We start from the raw sequence: 16,394 nt of genomic DNA, 5'->3' as shown, positions 1-16,394 counted from the left end.
TTATTGTTACCTGTTTCTTGTCATCTTTTCATGGCAAGTGGTTTTTGCTTGTTTGTCTGACACGGTTTGCTATTTCCATTTCCAACAAATAATGCCTGGCTCCCGTCAAGACTGATGAACCAGTTAATACCGAATTCATTATTGTCCTGTTGAGCTTATTTACTATATAATTTTATTTTTTTCTCAGCTCAAGGCTCATAATAGTTTAGAAATGGGATTTTCCCTTCATATGATCTAGCTTCACAGAACAAACAACTTTTTTGTGGCTTGGTCTAAAAGACATACATTTAAATGGTATTTAGAGCTGTATATATAGTGTGTCAAAAGATGTCACACTAGTTTGTAATTTCATTGATTAAGGACCAGAACACATTTTAAGGCATCCATAAAATATGCCCGCAGAAGTCTAGTGGACGCTAAATTTTCATGATTTGAGAGTTGCTGTTCACTGAGAGGCCACCAAATAATAGTCCTAAGAAGAAGAAGAAGAATCACGTTTTATTGTCATGAACATGCATGTTTGTTTTCTGCATTTAACCCATCTCAGTGAACACATACACGTTAATGGAACACACTGGAGCAGGGGAGCGCCCGGGTAATGCAAATGTTTTAAAGCTTAAAGAAGAATAGAATGACACATAGGTAAATTGTCCTTTCATTTATGTATTCTAAAAGGAAGACAACGATTTAAAAGCTTTAATTCCAACTGAAGACAGTATTGTTATTTTGTTTGTTTTTTTGTTTTTGTTTTGTTTTTTCAACGGAAGCCTGCTGCTGTAGTGTTGCGCATCCATATGAATCCTCCTATTATCTTTGAGCTCAAGTTGACCACATTTGATGTTTGGCATCTCTGTGATTTGTTTTGTCATACATTTCATGACTTATTAATTTAATAGTGACAGCTGTGGCGGTATGGTGGCCGACTGGTTAGAGCGTCTACCTCACAGTTCAATCCCCGGTCACGCCTGTGTGGAGTTTGTATGTTCTCCCTGTGCCTGTGTGGGTTTTTTCTGGGCACTCCGGTTTCCTCCGACATCCCAAAAACATGCATGGTAGGTTAATTGACACCTCTAAATTGCCGGTAGGTGTGAATGTGAGTGCGAATGGTTGTTTGTTTGTATGTGCCCTGCGATTGGCTGGCAACCAGTTCAGGGTGTACCCCGCCTCCTGCCCGATGATAGCTGGAAAAGACTCCAGCATGCCTGCGACCCTAGTGAGGAGAAGCGGCACAGAAAATGGATGGATGGATGGATAGTGACAGCTGTGTCATGATCCATGGCCTGCAGTTCCTCTTTTGGAGCTTGGGTGGCGCCTTGCGCCTTGTCTCTCCCTCTCCCCCTATTTCTCCCCAGCAATCTTGTTCTTTGGGGTCAATTTGACTGTCAAAAATGCGTGGGTTTTCTCCGGGCACTCCGGTTTCCTCCCACATCCCAAAAACATGCATTGATTGGAGACTCTAAATTGCCTGTAGGCATGACTGTGAGTGCGAATGGTTGTTTGTTTCTATGTGCCTTGCGATTGGCTGGCAACCAGTTCAGGGTGTACCCCGCCTCCTGCCCGATGACAGCTGGGATAGGCTCCAGCACGCCCGCGACCCTAGTGAGGAGAAGCGGCTCAGAAAATGGATGGATGGATGTTTTAGATGACATTGAGGTCATTATAACATATAATTTTATAATCTTCCAAAAGACTTCCAGACTCTGTTTATTGAACTCAGGTCACAAGTGAACATTGTAACAAAACAGTTGCTTGTTTAGCACGTTCAGCGCGCCCCACTTTCCAGACATGAACAATCAACCCATGCTTAATATGGGCACACATGGACTAATAAGCATTCACATTCACACAACTACGGATTAGTTTTATATCAACCTACCATGCATGTCTTTGGAATATGGGAGAACATTTTTTGCATGGCACATCACTCTTCCACAAGGTTTCATTTGTGTAGTTTGTGTGTAAACCGTTAACAGAGACCAAAACAATGTATGTTACTTATACTCAGCATACAATTCAGTGTTTGTTTGCACAAAATATGTCAATCCTAGGATTACTTGAGGCATATCTTGAACAGACATATTCTATATACAGTACATTCAATCAAGCATCTCTTTTGCTGTCCTCCACAGACTAAATCTTATTATGTCCAATGTCAGTGTTGAATTACAGGTTCATCTTGAGATAACTATATGGTATTTATTTTCTGTAGCTTGAGAGGTTAAATATTCAGTTTGGCTGTCATTGCATTTGTCCCAAAACTTGATCTTACCTCTATGTGGCATGTGCTTCAATTAAACTATCCTTTCCTATCAGGGTGACATACTGTATTTGTACACGTATGTAAATGCCCAATCATATTGAAAACTGTCACGTTTGTGTCACCATCTTCTCCATTGTAAACGCAATCATAGAAAGCCTACAAGGTTACAATAGATGAAGAAGACATCCTTTGTGCATAATGTGGTAAGATCTGAAAAAAACAGTCATGCTCGCATTGAGTCACTCTAACTCTAAACCTCTTCCTTCTGTTTAATATCAAAGATGTGTTAGAAGGCACGGTGGCCTTGTTTACGTCTATGGGACTAAAACTGAATGCACACTGACAACTGGCTGATATAATGTGATCAGTGAAATATGTGACACAAATTTAATGTGCTTTTTGAAGATAAGAAAAGGAAAATACGGAAACACATCTTTGGTCTAAATCTGGGATCAAAACTACGGTCCTGTTACTGTTAGGTCATTCAGGCAATTGAGCCTTGGACACCAAGGGTGTCTCGATTTTTAGTGGCCCATGGCTAATACTAAAAACAACATTTTAACATGGCCCGTGTTGTTTGACTACACCGTACCTTTGACACTAGCCGGCGCTGCTCTTACAAGGCAGGAGAAGAGTATAAGAAGAAGAAGAGAGGGTGTGGTCTCATCTCAATTGGTACACGGTAAACCCCCACATATTAGCGGTTCGGCATTTGCCAATTTAGATATTATTATGTTGTTGTTGTTGCTTGATTATTCGCGGTAAAACACTTCTATTTACTGGCTTGCATTCAGGCCAAAACAATGTACAATCCAGTATATAAGCACTGCTTTCGCCTTACCTTTGGGCAACTTGGTGCCAAGGAACTTTCGAAATGAGCTGAGTAGCTTCATAAAGTGCTTTGCCAGCATCAATTACTCGAAGACTTTTGTCACCGTATTTATGGCTTGACTCGGTCCTTACCTTCGTAAATAGTGGAATTCACTGAAATAACAGATGATTAGTAATGTTTAGAGGTTGCGCTCTTGCAACAGCTGCAGAAATCTCACACCAGGTGGACTGCCTACGATGGTGCCCTACGAATGGATGGGTGGCGGGGGGAAGCTGAGCTGAGCTGAGCGAGGAGCGTCAACAAAGTGACCCGGAGGAGCTGAGGAGTGATGCAGAGCTAGATAGGACTGGAGAATGGCAACATTATTATTTTTTTTCTTTCATATGTCTGTTACTCGACAATAGACTGCAGTTGCTTGGTGACTTTGAACTTTGCTTGCGGCGAACGGGAGTGACGTCATGCAGGTCTGTGTTCAACTGGTGAAGGGAGACTCCAGACATCCTCTTTCATCTATAACCACTTCAAACCACAAAGAGCATGTATGAATGGATTTTTAGGTTTTATGGTTTGCGATTTCTTTTTGGTATTGTTTTTGTGCCAGTGGCCTCTCGGGAAAGTAATTTCAGCGCTCTGTATGTCCCTCGGAGGCACGGTGTACAACTGGTTAGAGCGTCTGCCTCACAGTTCTGAGGACCGGGGTTCAATCCCCGGCCCCGCCTGTGTGGAGTTTGCATGTTCTCCCCGTGCATGCGTGGGTTTTTTCCAGGAACTCCGGTTTCCTCCCACATCCCAAAAACATGCATGGTAGGTTAATTGACGATTCTAAATTGCCCGTAGGTGTGAATGTGAGTGCGAACGGTTGTTTGTTTGTATGTGCCCTGCGATTGCCTGGCAACCAGTTCAGGGTGTACCCCGCCTCCAGCATGCCCGCGACCCTAATGAGGAGAAGCAGCTCAGAAAATGGATGGATGGATGGATGTATGTACCTCAAATATTGAGGACTGACAATAAAATGTGACCATGCCATATTGTAGTGTCCCGTGGAGTAGTGTTGTTGCATTTATTGCCTAACTACAACAGATACTTCTTCTTATTTTCTGCTAATACTATACAACCCAGGCACTTACACTATATTTTTCATTACAGAGACCTTGCTTGATGAACAACAACAACTGTGACTCACAGTAACTGTGTATTGGTAATTATTGTGAAAGCACAATAGAGGTAGCAAAAGCACTCTGCACTTCAGTTGAAGCACTGACACTTAAAAAAAAAACTGGTAAGAGGGAGAACTCATTCAAATCCTGTACTAAATTAAAAGTAAAAAAAAAAAAAATAAATACAGACTGAAATATACTTAAGTACACATGTAAAAAGTAGAATGCAGCCCTATGGGGGGCACAAGTCAGTGCAAACTGTAGGCCGGTCCCAAGCCCGGATAAATGCAGAGGGTTGCGTCAGGAAGGGCATCCGGCTTAAAACCTTGCCAAACAAATATGAGCGTTCATCCAAAGAATTCCATACCGGATCGGTCGTGGCCCGGGTTAACAACGTCCGCCACCGGCGCCGTCAACCTGCAGGGCGCTGTTGGAAATTCAGCTACTGTGGGTCGAAGTCGAAGTCAAAGAAGAAGAAGAAGAGGTGGAAAGCGGGTTCTTCGGCAGAAAGAGAAGAGGAAAACACAGAGCCTAGAACTGAATGTGGGGACTTTGAATGTTGGGACTGTGACAGGAAAATCTCGGGAGTTGGTTGACATAATGATTAGGAGAAAGGTTGATATATTGTGTCTCCAGGAGACCAGGTGGAAAGGCAGTAAGGCTAGAAGTTTAGGGGCAGGGTTTAAATTATTTTACCATGGTGTAGATGGGAAGAGAAATGGAGTCGGGGTTATTTTAAAAGAAGAGTTGGCTAAGAATGTCTTGGAGGTGAAAAGAGTATCAGATTGAGTGATGAGGCTGAAATTTGAAATTGAGGGTGTTATGTGTAATGTGATTAGTGGCTATGCCCCACAGGTAGGATGTGACCTAGAGGTGAAAGAGAAATTCTGGAAGGAGCTAGATGATGTAGTTCTGAGCATCCCAGACAGAGAGAGAGTCGTAATTGGTGCAGATTGTAATGGACATGTTGGTGAAGGTAATAGGGGTGATGAAGAAGTGATGGGTAAGTACGGCATCCAGGAAAGGAACTTGGAGGGACAGATGGTGGTAGACTTTGCAACAAGGATGCAAATGGCTGTAGTGAACACTTTTTTTCCAGAAGAGGCATGAACATAGGGTGACCTACAAGACCGGAGGTAGAAGCACACAGGTGGATTACATCTTGTGCAGACGATGTAATCTGAAGGAGGTTACCAACTGTAAGGTAGTGGTAGGGGAGAGTGTGGCTAGACAGCATAGGATGGTGGTGTGTAAGATGACTCTGGTGGTGGGGAGGAAAATTAGGAAGACAAAGGCAGAGAAGAGAACCATGTGGTGGAAGCTGAGACAGGACGAGTGTTGTGCAGCTTTTCGGGAAGAGGTGATACAGGCTCTCGGTGGACGGGAAGAGCTTCCAGAAGACTGGACCACTGCAGCCAAGGTGATCAGAGAAGCAGGCAGGAGAGTACTTGGTGTATCTTCTGGCAGGAAAGGAGAGAAGGAGACTTGGTGGTGGAACCTCACAGTACAGGAAATCATACAAGGAAAACGGTTAGCTAAGAAGAAGTGGGACACTGAGAGGACCGAGGAGAGGCGAAAGGAATACATTGAGATGCGAAACAGGGCAAAGGTAGAGGTGGCAAAGGCAAAACAAGAGGCATATGATGACATGTATGGCAGGTTGGACACTAAAGAAGGAGAAAAGGATCTATACAGGCTGGCCAGACAGAGGGATAGAGATGTGCAGCAGGTTAGGGTGATTAAGGATAGAGATGGAAATATGTTGACTGGTGCCAGCAGTGTGCTAGGTAGATGGAAAGAATACTTCGAGGAGTTGATGAATGAGGAAAATGATAGAGAAGGGAGAGTAGAAGAGGCAAGTGTGGTAGACCAGGAAGTGGCAATGATTAGTAAGGGGGAAGTTAGAAAGGCATTAAAGAGAATGAAAAATGGAAAGGCAGTTGGTCCTGATGACATTCCTGTGGAGGTATGGAAGCATCTAGGAGAGGTGGCTGTGGAGTTTTTGACCAACTTGTTCAATAGAATTCTAGTGCGTGAGAAGATGCCTGAGGAATGGAGGAAAAGTGTACTGGTGCCCATTTTTAAGAACAAAGGTGATGTGCAGAGCTGTGGCAACTATAGAGGAATAAAGTTGATGAGCCACACAATGAAGTTATGGGAAAGAGTAGTGGAGGCTAGACTCAGGACAGAAGTGAGTATTTGCGAGCAACAGTATGGTTTCATGCCTAGAAAGAGTACCACAGATGCATTATTTGCCTTGAGGATGTTGATGGAAAAGTACAGAGAAGGTCAGAAGGAGCTACATTATGTCTTTGTAGATCTAGAGAAAGCCTATGACAGAGTACCCGGAGAGGAACTGTGGTACTGCATGCGGAAGTCTGGAGTGGCAGAGAAGTATGTTAGAATCATACAGGACATGTACGAGGGCAGCAGAACAGCGGTGAGGTGTGCTGTCGGTGTGACAGAAGAATTTAAGGTGGACGTGGGACTGCATCAGGGATCAGCCCTGAGCCCCTTCCTTTTTGCAGTGGTGATGGATAGGCTGACAGATGAGGTTAGACTGGAATCCCCGTGGACCATGATGTTTGCAGATGACATTGTGATCTGCAGTGAAAGCAGGGAGCAGCTGGAGGAACAGTTAGAAAGATGGAGGCATGCACTGGAAAGAAGAGGAATGAAGATTAGCCGAAGTAAAACAGAATATATGTGCATGAATGAGAGGGGTGGTGGGGGAAGAATGAGGCTACAGGGAGAAGAGATGGCAAGGGTAGAGGACTTTAAATACTTGGGGTCAACCGTCCAGAGCAATGGTGAGTGTGGTCAGGAAGTGAAGAAACGGGTCCAAGCAGGTTGGAACGGGTGGAGGAAGGTGTCAGGTGTGTTATGTGACAGAAGAGTCTCTGCTAGGATGAAGGGCAAAGTTTATAAAACAGTGGTGAGGCCAGCCATGATGTATGGATTAGAGACAGTGGCACTGAAGAGAAAACAGGAAGCAGAGCTGGAGGTGGCGGAAATGAAGATGTTGAGGTTCGCTCTCGGAGTGACCAGGTTGGATAAAATTAGAAATGAGCTCATCAGAGGGACAGCCAAGGTTCGATGTTTTGGAGACAAAGTTAGAGAGAGCAGACTTCAATGGTTTGGACATGTCCAGAGGAGAGAGAGTGAGTATATTGGTAGAAGGATGATGAGGATGGAGCTGCCAGGCAAGAGAGCTAGAGGAAGACCAAAGAGAAGGTTGATGGATGTCGTGAGGGAAGACATGATGGCAGTTGGTGTTCGAGAGGAGGATGCAGGAGATAGGCTCTCATGGAAAGGATGACGCGCTGTGGCGACCCCTAACGGTACAAGCCGAAAGGAAAAGAAGAAGACACATGTAAAAAGTAGAAACATCTTTTTGACTGTGAGCCTTAATTAAATACAATAACCATTTTAGTATTTTGTCACAACAGAGAAAAAATGCAATGTAAAATAGTACTCTTATAAATTTTTTTTTTCTTTTTTAGAAGAAAAATAAATATTTAAACCAAGAACAAACTAGCATTCGCTCTGACTTTTATGCTATCAAAACAAAATGTTACTGTGGCTTCGCTAACATCAGAATCAGAATCAGAATCAGAATCATCTTTATTTGCCAAGTATGTCCAAAACACACAAGGAATTTGTCTCCGGTAGTTGGAGCCGCTCTAGTACAACAGACAGTCAATTTACAGAACACTTTGGAGACATAAACACATTGACAAAAAACAATTGTGCAAAAAGATGCAGAGTCCTCTAGCACTTAGAGCAGTTCGAATGACTAATATTGCAATAGTCCGGTGCAATGACCATTGTGCAAAGGGCGCTGAGACTTCAAGGATTGTATGCGGTTTAAAGTGACGAGTAGTGCGATAATCTGGGACAATGTTGGTTGTGCAAATGTCACAGATACTCCTCAATCAGTGTGCAAATGGAGCGGATGCTACTCTGGCATGAGTGGCCAGTATATGCAAATAGTGCAGCATGGCGAGACAACTACAGTGAGTGCACGAGTAATACATAATTGGCCCCACAGAAATGTGACAACGAACTCAAGTCAAAATATTGCCAGCTTGTTGTAATGGAATTATAGGTTAGGTGTTTAAGAAGTTGATCGGAAGAGGGAAGTGATGTCATCTGCAAACTTCAGGAGTTTGACAGTCGGGTTCGCTGAGGTGCAGTCGTTCGTGTAGAGAGAGAAGAGCAGCGGAGAGAGGACACAACCTTGGGGCGCCCCAGTGCTGATGCTGCGTGTGGATGAGGTGGCCTCCCCCAGCCTGACCTGCTGTGTCCTGCCCGTCAGAAAGCTGTAAATCCACTGGCAGATGGCAGGTGAGACGCTGAGCTGGAGAAGCTTGGATGAAAGGAGTTCAGGGATGATGGTGTTGAACGCTGAGCTGAAGTCCACGAACAGGATCCTCGCGTAGGTCTCTGCACTGTCGAGGTGTTCTAGGATGAAGTGCAGTCCCATGTTGACTGCATCATCCGCAGACCTGTTCGCTTGGTAGGCAAACTGCAGGGGGTCCAGCAGGGGACCTGTGACACTCTTAAGGTGGTCCAGCACGAGACGTTCAAAGGACTTCATGACCACAGATGTCAAAGCGACAGGCCTGTAGTCATTCAGACCCGAGATTGCAGGTTTCTTGGGGACTGGAATGATGGTGGAGCATTTGAAACAGGATGGAACTTCGCACATTTCCAGAGATCTATTGAAGATCTGAGTGAAGACTGGAGCGAGCTGGTCCACGCAGACTTTGAGGCAGGATGGGGACACATGGTCCGTGCCTGCCGCTTTGTTAATCTTCTGTTGTTTGAAGATGCGTCTCACATCCTGTTCATGGATGGTTAACGCAGACGTCAGAGGTGTGATTGTGGTCGCGGGTGCGGCCGGGTGGGTGTGTGGTGTGAAACTGTCCTTTTCAAATCTGCAGTAGAAGGTATTCAAGTCGTTGGCTAGTGTGCTATTGTTCTCAGCTTGGGGGGATCGTCGCTTGTAATTAGTCAGCGATTGGAATGCATGCCAGACTGATTTAGAGTCATTTTCGCTAAACTGTTTTTCCAACTTTGCTGCATGGTTCCTCTTTGCAATGTTAATTTCTTTACTCAACTGGTTTCTAGCTCGATTATACAGGGCCCTGTCCCCGCTCTGATATGCGTCCTCCTTAGCTTGGCGAAGCTGCTTAAGTTTAGCAGTGAACCACGGCTTATTGTTGTTGAATGTGCGAAATGATTTTGTTGGTACACAAACCTCTTCACAGAAACTGATATAGGATGTGACAGTGTCCGTATATTCATCCAGGCTGCCAGCTGAATTTTCAAAGACACTCCAGTCTGTGCAGTCTAAACAGCTTTGAAGTTCCATCTTGGCTTCATTGGTCCCCTTTTTGATTGTTTTCACTGTAGGCTTCGCACATTTAAGTTCTTGCCTGTACGTCGGTATTAAGTGAATTAAGCAGTGATCAGACGAGCCCAGGGTGGCACGAGGTATAGCACGGTATGCGTTTTTTACCGTAGTGTAGCAGTGGTCTAAAGTATTATTTTCCCTGGTAGGACAGTCGATGTGCTGCTTGTATTTAGGGAGTTCGTGGTTGAGTTTAGCTTTGTTAAAGTCCCCGAGAATAATGAGGGGTGAGTCTGGGTGTATTTTTTCAATTTCGTTGACTTGTTCGGCGAGCGTTAGCAATGCGGTGTTCGTGTTAGCTTGAGGCGTTATATAGACTCCAGCCAGTATGAATGATGCGAACTCACGTGGCGAGTAGAATGGTTTACAGTTTAAGAATAGCGACTCCAAATGCGGGCTGCAGTGTGTGCTGAGCACCGTGACGTCCGTACACCATTTTTCGTTGATATAGAGGCATATCCCGCCGCCCTTTGTTTTCCCCGATGATTCCATGTCGCGGTCCGCTCGATGAATGTGGAAGCCGGGAAGCATGACGGCGCCATCAGGTACAGCGTCGCAAAGCCAGGTCTCCGTGAAGCACATGGCCGCGGAACGTCCAAAGTCTTTACTGGTCTTTAACAGAAGATGACGCTCGTCCATTTTGTTGGGTAGGGAGTGTACATTCGCGAGGTGGATCGACGGGAACGCCAATCTGTGTCCTCTCTTGCGGAGTTTCACCTGAATGCCGGCTCGCTTCCCTCTGTGGCGCCGCTTCCGTCTCCATGCGCCGAAAACCGCGGACGCCGCTCCGGTGAGTAACTCGGGGAAAAAACTGAGCGGATATTCGAAAGTTGGTGACAGAAAGTAGCCTCCTTGATGGTTAGCAGGTCTCCCCTTGTGTAAGTGAGTCGTGTAAGGTCTCCAAAGACGGACAAAAAACACAAAAAAAAAGACAATACTAGAGAGCGCGTTACCGAGGCGACCACACTGGTAGGCGCCATCTTGGAATCCATTGTGAAAGACTGAGTGACAAAAATGCAAAATTGATATTATGTGATCCACATCATGGTTGGCCTCACCACTGTCTTATAAATTTGCCCGTCATCCTCGCAGACATTCTTTTGTCACATACACTTGACACTTTTCTCCAACCATTCCAACCTGCTTGGACCCGTTTCTTCCTTTGCTTAACCATATTTAAAATATACTTTGTTAATGATATTTTCAGTGAATGAAGTTGCCACCCGGCACGGTGGGCGACTGGTTAGCACATCTGCCTCACAGTTCTGAGGACCGGGTTTCAAATCCCGGCCTCGCCTGTGTCGAGTTTGCATGTTCTCCCCGTCCCTGTGTGGGTTTTCTCCGGGTACTCCGGTTTCCTCCCACATGCCAAAAATATGCATGGTAGGTTGATTGAAGACTCTAAATTGCCCGTAGGTGTGAATGTGATTGCGAATGGTTGTTTGTTTCTATGTGCCCTGCGATTGGCTGGCAACCAGCTCAGGGTGTAGCCCGCCTCCTGCCCGATGATAGCTGGGATAGGCTCCAGCACGCCCACGACCCTAGTGAGGATAAGCGGAACGGAAGATGAATGAATGAATGAACGTACACTTTTTCCTAGTGCGCGCAAAGGTTGGCCATACCAGGATGATTGTTGCATACTCCTCAGCAAAATGTTGCCCATTCGCTTTTTTTAATGATCGAAATTGCTGCTCACTGGGATACATGTAACTAATAGCTGAGATTTTGGGTATAACAAAACATTGTCAAACCATTATGTCGCATATTTGTCCCAAGGGAGAGTCATTATGTTCTGGCATTTTTTTTGTGTGATATATAGAACAGCTAATGATTCATTTTGACCTGCTCTAATGAAACACCAAATTGTGTTGTTTGACTAGCCATTAGATGAGTCTTTTGCATGCACAGCGAATGTTGCAATCATTATGTGCTGCATTCAAAAGTGAGGTCTGCTATGGTAAGTCCAACCACACCAATAATTTGTTAAAAATGTAGTGACAGCAAATGAAAGTTAAGCAAGATCACTGATAGTCAACTTTAGGCCAATCTGACCTAATGATGCAGAGCAAAGTGTCACTTTGGACACCCAAAACTATCATTTTGTGTTTTCTGTGTAAAATGTAGATCAAACCCCTGGCCACCGCATAGCTACACCCTTGCCTGCAAAGGTTGTGCGTTTTAGGTTAATTCTGAAATTTCATCTAAAAGCTGAATATCCTTTTTGTTAGCATTGTATAGTTGTTTGTGCAACTGTTGCCTGTACCACGCATGCAATGCCCCAGCAGCTTATCCTCCCAGTCTTATCCAAAAGCATATTAATATTTTACTCAGTGTTTATTTGGGTTGTAAATTTAAATGTGAAAATGTGTCTCGGTGGGTCATACTAAATGTGCAATTGGTTAGAGAAGCTTTATTATCTTGAGTTTAGGATTCCAGTTTAATTTCAAACAATGTATTTTTAAAGATGATGATTTCGTTCAAAACATTGCGGGAGGGCGGCACAGTGGCCGACTGGTTAGAGCGTCAGCCTCACAGTTCTGAGGACCCGGGTTCAATCCCCGGCCCCGCCTGTGTGGAGTTTGCATGTTCTCCCCGTGCCTGCGTGGGTTTTCTCCGGGTACTCCGGTTTCCTCCCACATCCAAAAAACATGCATGAATTGGAGACTCTAAATTGCCCGTAGGCATGACTGTGAGTGCGAATTGTTGTTTGTTCCTATGTGCCCTGCGATTGGCTGGCAACCAGTTCAGGGTGTACCCCGCCTCCTGCCCGATGACAGCTGGGATAGGCTCCAGCACGCCCGCAACCCTAGTGAGGAGAAGCGGCTCAGAAAATGGATGGATGGATGGACATTGCGGGAGACATTGGTGTTTTTTGGGGTAATTACATAAAAAAGTAGGTCTTTAGCCTTTTTAATTAACTTTGGTTAAGTTGATGCAAATTTATTTTGCTTGACGTACTGTAAATATGTCTTTCAACTGAATGTATGAATGTGGTTAACTTCCTTTTATTTGTGGTACAAGTAAAAACAACAAAAACAATAAAAATGATGCAAAAATGACTCACTTTATCACTTTATGCTTCGATTGTCACATAAATTAAGACTGAGTTTTAGTATGTACAGTATAATGTTGTCAATAACAGTGGTTACCTTATTTTGCCACATGTAAGAATGTTAGGGTTTGTTAAAAATCTAGACATTACAATAAATAAAATATTAGGTGACATTTGTATCAAGTTTATTTCAATTATGAATGTTTTAAATACAGTGTTCCTTGGTCCTTCGTTATCTTAGTTTCTTTTTTTTTTTTCTTTTTTTTTTTTTTTTCTTTGACCAGCCACTTTGTTTTACTGTTAATGGTAAGTGTTTCAAACAGACTGGCTCAGCAAATTTTGCTCATCTAAGATTGGAGAGGCGAGCGAGAGCAGAGGCCACAGTATGTCCACTCCAGTTTGTGTGGGGGAGGGGAGAATTTAGGGATCCTCTGTGTACCATCTCTGACTGTGCCCACTGGGCAAACCAAATAGCATATTTTTATGTTCTTATGAGTCACTGACTAGAGGATAAAAAAGGGGAGGGGACAGTGTCAAGAGCAGAGTTACCTTGAGGCAGTGTGGTGGCTTTCTTATATCTTAACTAAGAAAATAAATGTCATGTTCTTGTTCTGTGCCTGTCTGTTCTGGCGTTTTGTCTGTGTTTCCACAGTTTCCGTGGCGATCATTGCTGTTGTCCATGACAGTTAACTGGGTATTTAGGTGCAGCAGAAACAGAAGGATGACACCAATTAAATGTTTCCCTGGCTTGTGTCTTGTAGACATTCTAGTCCTTGTACATTTGTAATCTGTTTTCCATTGTACATTGGTCATATGTTTTTGCTGGCTAACATTTAAATTTTTATGTTATTAAAAAGTATTCTAATCTTTTGCAGGATAGATTCTTTCGGTGTTTCTGTTCTAGGCATTGTTCTTCCTCAGTTCTCAGCTTTAGTTTTTTGTATCAATATTAGTTTTCAAACTTTTGTCATTGTGACTTTTCATTTCATCACCCTGTGTACTCCAGGTGTTATGTGCAACCTTAGTTATTAAATCCAGTTCTATATTTTTTTTTGTGTGTTGAGTTTGCTTTGGTTCAATATTCAGCAGTACACCACCTTAACTGCATGCACATAATGTGGAACAAATTTCCCTAATTATGTACATTACCTGGCATTTGTATTTAAACCATTAGACAACAATGTTTCTAAATGTATGAAAACTGTTTTGAAAAACAGTATAGTTACAGTAACTTTAATGAATAATAAATTAATAGTAGCCTGCGTGGGTTTTCTCTGGGCACTCCGGTTTCCTCCCACTTCCCAAAAACATGCATTAATTGGAGACTCTAAATTGCCCATAGGTGTGACTGTGAGTGCGACTGGTTGTTTGTTTGTATGTGCACTGCGATTGGCTGGCAACCAATGATAGCTGGGATAGGCTCCTGCACGCCCGCGACCCTAGTGAGGAAAAGCGGCTCAGAAAATGGATGGATGGATGGATGGATAGTAGAACATAAAGAGAGTAAACTTACTGTAACATTATAATGACAGATATAATATGGTGGATTGATACTCATCCAGTATCACATAATTCCTACTTCTCATGGTCTTTTCCTTTTAGAATAAGTATCACAAAAAAGCCAACTGTACGTGCACTGTAAGTTATTTAATGCTCCCTGAGCGGCGGTCTTGTCAGGTACAGTGCACTGAGGTCTTGCATGATGTCATGCGTGGCAGCAGTTTGAACTCTGAAGTGACTGAAAGTGACATTTTGGTTGACTTCAGCTGTGCATGACTGCGGGGTCATTCAACGTTAGAGGTTCCATTTCTAACTACCAAACCTGTTGGGAGCCATGTTAAATGTATTTAAAGTATATAATGCGGAGCTCTGCTAGGTATTTGCTCATCCAGTTACAAAATGAGAGGCTGCAAAGAGGTTGAATTTACTACACAGTGAAAAAAATACCATTATGAAAGCACACAGGCTGGCTGTGGAGCCAGGCTGGGGGTGAAATAAAAGATGAGTTGCTATCATGAGAACACCGAGGGGACTAGGTTATGATCAAATGGGCCATCTGAGGTGCTAATTGCATTTGAGTGTGTTCATGAGAGTGCAAAGTTTTGGCAGCTGCAAGCATCTGGCCTTTTCCTCAAAGCATATTATTTTTCTTTTTGTTTCCCGCCATACAGGTTGGAGAACTGATGGCACAAGGTACTTACCCTTTAAAGCAATAATACATCGAGAAGATAAAAAGGGATTGCTGTATTTACTGCCTCTTGCCTCAAGTGTCTGGTAAAAAAAAAAAAAAAAAAAAAAAAAAAAACAAGAGACAAGGCCAGTTTACTGTACCCTAGAGTAAAATTCAATAACGCCGTTACTCATGCATCATATTGAGGAAAGAGTCCTGATTCAGTGGACTTTTTGCTGAGATGCGCCTTGGTTGGAATTTTTTATAGCATTTTGGCTGTTTTCAAGTTTAAGAATGTATAGTTGAATTTGTCAGGGCAGTGTTTTACTCATTTATAATTGTGCTATTTATTTCTAACATAACGATACGCATAATATGGTAAGAATCAATTTTACTTTGACAGTTTCCGCAACAACTGTGATACCTTTAGCCCTCATTTCAATGAGTGCTGCTCTCGCCTTAATGAAGATTTCCCAGTCTCTTTAAATCCTTCTTCCAGGAGTTCACTCTCCCTGCTGTATCATAATTAAGTCAGTATATGAGCCGTAAAGACCAAACTCTCCTGAAATAAACTGTAAATTCTCACCATCTGCTCCTTTTTCCTCCGCTGTGACTTCACACCCTCACAACTCTGTCCGCTCTTGCTAGACTCCTTCCTAGATGTCTAGGGGAAGGAAAACAAACAAATAAGCGCATCCATATGTGTGTGTGAGTGTAGGGGGGGGGGGGGGGAGGGTTAAACAAAACAGCACACATCTGTCACAATAAGCATAATCTCACTCTTGTGGCACTTTAACAGGGAGAAAAACTGGCCTAAAAATGGCCCTTTGTCAATAAACAGGGGTTGGAATGTACTGTATAATACATTACCAAAAAAGGTCTAAACAAATGGACTTCAGTGCAAACAAAATAGTTCTATTTGTACTATTAATTTTGCATATTGGACATGAAATATGGCTGCTTATCCTTTTGTGGACTTGCTAACCACCTCTTTGTTTGTAAACACAGTGGCATGTACAGTATGTGACAAAAAAATATATACATACAATAGTGCCTTGAAAAACGTGTGACTTGACTTGATGCGATCGGCCAATATTTTGCTTTGACTTATAAGTGCAAACCTAAGACACAAGCGCTTCATGATGGCGGATGACTCAACTCACTTCACAACAAGCAGCAGTTTGTCAGAAATAATGAGTAAATATTCTTCCACAAAAGAGGCTTCATGCTGTTTATTGCCACTCTCAGTTGAAGGTTACTGTCAAACTAAACATCAAACAAATAGAATTACGCATTGTGTATTTAAACCAACCACTTAGACTCCGCTACCTTAACACTCAGCTACAATGGGAAACTCCATAGGCACACCAGCTAACAATTAGCATCTGTGTTTTTACCAATTAAGCAACGGATTTCTGAACACCAATGGTGCAGCAACACATGTATACATATAATATAACAACACTAACAAGCTTATATTCCTTATCCTCTGCGAAGAACGACTAAT

This window comes from Phyllopteryx taeniolatus, chromosome 15 (assembly GCF_024500385.1).
Source record: "Phyllopteryx taeniolatus isolate TA_2022b chromosome 15, UOR_Ptae_1.2, whole genome shotgun sequence".
Taxonomy (NCBI): Eukaryota; Metazoa; Chordata; class Actinopteri; order Syngnathiformes; family Syngnathidae; genus Phyllopteryx; species Phyllopteryx taeniolatus.
This window is presented reverse-complemented; position numbering follows the sequence as displayed.